At 34.4% G+C, this 5,604-nt stretch overlaps 1 pseudogene; it reads left to right on the top strand.

Annotated features, from left to right (window-relative positions):
• Positions 1-2,905: 2,905 nt before the first annotated feature.
• On the top strand, positions 2,906-3,480 carry LOC107035277 (olfactory receptor 2L5-like; annotated as a pseudogene).
• The last annotated feature ends 2,124 nt before the right edge of the window (positions 3,481-5,604 follow it).

Raw genomic sequence — 5,604 nt, 5'->3', positions numbered from 1 at the left:
GAATGTTTTCCTATTTATTTGTCTTTTCAGTTTCTTTCAGTCATGTTTGGCAATTTTCAGTGAACAAGTTTTTGCCTTCTTTGTTAAGTTTATTCCTAAAACTGTATTCTCTCTCATAATACTATAAATACAATTGTTTTCTCAAATTCTCTTAGTATTGCATATTATTAGTTTATAGAATTACAACTGATTTCATATCCTGCAACTTTGCCTTCTTTATTAGCTCTAACGGATTTTTGGTGGAGTCCACATTTTGCTACATATAAGATCATGTCATTTGTGAACTAAGGTATTTTTACTTCCAGGATTATATGTAAATTAGAAGTGACAAAAGTGGACATCTTTGTCTTTTCTTCCTTTTAAAAGAACAGTTTTCAGTCTCTCACCATAATGTTAATTGTTAGTTTGATTTTTAATTGTGACTTCAGCTTTATGTCACTTTAATAAAGTAAAGTAAGCAAGTAAAGCAAGAATTGATCTCAACAGCCCACAACACAAAACAATGGTGTCAGAACCCAATCCTCCTCATCCACAAGGCAAATATTTTGTATTATTTTAACACTTTTCTCCTCTATTTATCCTTGTATTTTTCTCCCATCTGTTTAACTTCTCATGTTTAATTACCAAGTATCAATACCATCTGTCGCCTCCTACTCTAGTCACTGTGAATGGAAACATTCCCCTTCCACGTACCACCACTTCCATGTCTTTTTCTCTCTCTGTATCTTTTCAACATAGTTACATTCCACTTTGTGTCTTGGGGTAGCTAGGTTGAGCGCATTCTTCCACCTTCTAGCATACATTACGGAAACACAAAAATATAACTTATTGTGAAACCTGATGAATTTCAGTATTTATATAAATATTTATTTTCATTATTGGTATTTTCTTAGTTAAAACTATTTTAAGATGATATATTTATAGGCAACATTGAGAATTTTCAGAAAATGTTTTCAAGAAAATGTAGAATTTTCAACAAAATACTCTTCAATATTTCTCAATTATTTTTCTGCATTCTGTTCATGTGGTTTGAATCTGATGGTTCATTATATCAATTCTGAAAAATATTTTTCTTTGATTTTACCAGCTCTTTTCTTATTTGTAATATGCATTTCTAAGAATGACAACAAGCATTCATTGGTTGCATTGTATTAATTCTCTAATTATCTTTGAAAATAGCAAGCCTTTAACGTTATTTTTGCTGATTTTTCTTTTAATTCCTGTAGATTTTTTTCATTTGGTCTTTAAATTTACAATCTTTTACATCAATCGTTATTTTTTAATTTGCAAGAGACTTTGTTAACTTACACTTCCTTTTCTATATCCAATGATATTTATATTGCAAAATGATAGTGTCTCATACTTCCTTGAACATAGAAATCCTATTTTTAAAAAAATGCATCATTTTCTACATTTTTCCAGCCATTTACCTCATTGCATGTTTGTTTATGAATATATGCATGTGTGTGCACGTGTGCATTTTTCTTGTTCATGTTTCAGAGTCTGTTAATATTTGGTTCTAAAAAAGCATTCAAAATTAAAGCACTACATAATTTGTAGAGCTTGATCACTTTAAATGTCTCTAGGGAATTCTGTCTACCACCTGCTTGAAGAAGACTCCTAGGATGCCATTTTTTTTTCCATTTAAATGACCAACCATTCCTCTATCCAAATTATTTCTCTCAAAGAGTTCTAAACTATTTCTTCTCTTATTGTGCCTTAGGTTCATCTGAACTCTTTTAATTCATAACATATCTATTTTTGAAAAATCATGATAGTTGGGTTTGAACACAGAGATGTTATAAATACATGAGCTTAAATTTATATCTAATTGAGAACAGGAAAGAACTTCATACACACACAAAAAATAAATGGTAAAAATTAGACAAAGTTCCATAAAACAATGATTACCGTATAAGTATTGGAGAGACAGAGACATAAAACGGATGCTGTTTGGGAAAGCTTACACAGATTCATCAAATCTACAAGGGGGGAGGTGAATATATATTCAGGCAAAGGCTCTACTGTAACTACATCATTAAGATATTCATTGAAAAGTCTGAAGAGAGTGACTTTTATTAAATAATACTTGACAATAAGAATGCATTTTAGACTTCACAAAAGAAAAACCAAAGTAATGCCTGACTTAAAAGAAGCTTGGTTTAACACTTCTGAGTGAAGAAGACTACAAAGAAAGTAGCTTCTCAGCATAGCTGATAGGTTGCTACAGTTTTAGAGGTAAAATTGGGATGCAATATGGAAGAGAAATCATACATTGATGGCAGCAAACATTTATCGACAATAGAATTCTATACTATTTAATTTACACTGATTTCCTTTGAATAAATTCTGAATATGACATCTGAGTTTGGTGTCACTTGAATTTGCACCAGGCAGTAAAACATACTTACCCCAACAATGCTATAATAAAATGGTTTTGTAATGTTAAATGTTTCTTGGAAAACATCTTGGTCAAAAAAATTTGCATCTTCATATTTTAATCTTCAGCTCAAAAATAAGGCTACGTTTTTCTAAAACTGATAAGTTCATAATTTAAGAGCTAAAACTTTGAATATTATACTGTCTGAGTAAATAATAAAAATAGCTTATTGTTTAAAACTTAACTTACTCTTTTATCTATCTTTAGGAAAATTTATATGAATGCCCCGTGGAAAATTATAATCAAACATCAACTGATTTCGTCTTATTGGGATTGCTCCCCTCTTCAAGAATTGGCCTGTTTCTTTTTATTCTAATTGTTCTCATTTTCCTAATGGCTCTATTTGGCAACCTCTCCATGATCCTTCTCATCTGTCTGGACACCCATCTTCATAAACCCATGTACTTTTTACTTAGTCAGTTATCTCTAATTGATCTGACCTACATCTCCACCATTGTCCCCAGAATGGCCTCCAACTTCCTGTTTGGAAACAAGTCTATCTCCTTCATTGGGTGTGGGATTCGAGCTTCTTCTTCTTGACTTTAGCAGGAGCAGAAGGATTGCTTTTGACCTCCATGGCTTAGGATCATTATGTGGCCATTTGCTTCCCTCTTCACTATCCCATCAGGATCAGCAGAAGAGTGTGTGTGTTGATGATAACAGGATCTTGGATAACGGGCTCTGTCAACTCCTGTGCCCACACCACGTATGCCCTCCACATCCCTTACTGCAGGTCCAGGGCCATCAATCACTTCTTCTGTGATGTCCCACCCATGCTGACTCTGGCCTGCATGGACACGTGGGTCTATGAGTACGCTGTGTTTGTGAGCACCAGCCTCTTTCTTTTGTTGCCTTTCACTGGGATTGCATGTTCCTACGGCCGCGTTCTCCTTGCTGTCTACCGCATGCGCTCAGCAGAAGGGAGGAAGAAGGCCTATTCAACCTGCAGCGCCCACCTCACTGTGGTGACTTTCTACTATGCGCCCTTTGCTTACACTTATCTGTGCCCTGATCTCTCTACTGTGTCTGTGTGCACATGAAAAGGCCAGGCTAATTGGTACCTTTGCCAATATCTACAATTCCTGCTGCTGGACCAAAACTGCACGCTAATGCTGCCACCAGTGCAGCTCTTCTGCTTACATGCAGACTCAGAAATAAAATTATTAAGAATTTCAAGTTGGCAAACACAGAGGATTAAAGCAAGCAAGGGGACTATCTGAGCATGAGACCCTCTGTAATCACACATGTTTCTCGCCCTGAAGAAGGGAGAATGAATAAATATAAAGGGAATGCCATCATGCAAAACCAGGAAAATGATGGGAGTGTCTGCTGTTTTTGTCAGTTGTTACCACTGGCAGGAATCTACGGAGGAGCAGGCATGCCCACCCCAGACGCCTCATCCATTCCAGAAAGTGAAAAATACAGGGAATCAGGAGACATGGTCCATCCTTGGCCTTGACGCTGTGTGTTTTATTCGATTATTAAACTGCTTTTAACAAGAAATTGCAAGCCAAGTTTTTAATTTAATTATAACCTCCTTAAAAAGCAAAGATTGTGGGTTTTATCAGATTAATTTCCTGTGTTTTATCGGGCCTTTAATTACTTAAGAAAATTGGGTCTTCTCTATGAAAAGGGCTAAGTTTTTTGTGTTTTTTTTTTAGAAAATATTTAACATTCTGTGTTTGCCTACCAGACCTTTGTCATGATGATTGAATGGATAGCTAAGTATTTTTTCACAGTGACCTATGGTTCTATTTGACTAAGTGTATGAAACCCTTTTAATAATTCTTGATAAACTTTCCAAAATGGAATAGTAAATATTTTTGTCCTCAAATTCACTTTACGACTTTCCATAAGGCTCCTGTAAAATTTCAAAAGATATTTTCTTTCATCTTATTCAAATAAAGATGTTAAAATAATGGGGCATATTTGATATGTAAAATTACATGAGAATAACTGTCAAATAAGAAGTAATATTAAGCCTTCTTTATGCTGTATTTGTATAGATACATATGTGTTCCAGAAATTATATGAAATTTTTAGTAGTTTTATATATCCTGATATATTGTTATCAGTCATAATTCTGACTATCATCTTAAAATGTTGCATATCACAGTAACAACTACATTTTTTATCGAAGAACTTTCATCAGATCTCTAACAATGGGCATTTTAAGCCTTTGTCATTGACAGAGTTATTGTTTTTGTCACATTCTTTTGCAAAAGGGTTCCTGAAAAACTGTTCTATTTTCAAGGAAATTCATTGAAACGAATAATGGAGAAAGTGGAGTCAAGCAGAACAAGTATTCATTACATGTGACTAAATGGACCAAGGAGGATAATTACATTTTTATGTTGTTTTGTCTGAAACATTGCTGATTTCTTAAAGTCTCTCTTTCCAAATTGAAGAAAAACTTTCTCTTAAGCTATCTGTGACTTTTGACAATTTGGGAAAAGTATACTTTCATGAACAAAGATGCGCCATCTACTCTTGTTCCAAACTGATCCTTCTGGAATCTGGAAACTCTTGAGTATTGTGTTCATGCAAATACAATTAATTATTTGCAAAAGTTTAATCTGAATCTGTTCCCCTTGTAAGAGGACACAACTGGAAACACTGGGTATATTATCAAGGCTTTGACTGGAATGCCATATTTGAGAGCGGTATGTATAAACTCAGATATGACCAAACAGCTTTGAGAAACTACGATTGACTTTATGTTGCCAATAAAGCCACTTGGAAAAGTCAGACTTGTAGCTTGGCTGCAGGGTTCCAGCAAAGCTATCTTATATGGTTAATCACAATCTTGGTGCACTTAATATAAAAAATCAGGCCAACTTTAATGCAAACAAATTGGTTTTACCATGGCTGTTTTGGTAATAAATGGGAATAAATATAAAGTGAAAAACTGCATATTTTTAAACATTACATTCTAGTTCTGTTAGTTATCTTGAGGTTTTCTTATATTCCTGTATATAAAACTGGACTGGATTCTGAATTCTTCTTTTTTCCCCAAATATCTGGCTACAACTCTCCAAACCAATGTTTCCAATTTCCCCCAACCCCCACCATTCTGATTTGGAGTCACTCGGAAAAAATGACTGCCCTTGAATCTCCTTGGTTGGGACTGTAGGAGATCTTCCTCATTACCCAGGTGACAGACA

Source organism: Vicugna pacos, chromosome 25, assembly GCF_048564905.1.
Source record: "Vicugna pacos chromosome 25, VicPac4, whole genome shotgun sequence".
NCBI lineage: Eukaryota > Metazoa > Chordata > Mammalia > Artiodactyla > Camelidae > Vicugna > Vicugna pacos.
This window is presented reverse-complemented; position numbering and strand designations above follow the sequence as displayed.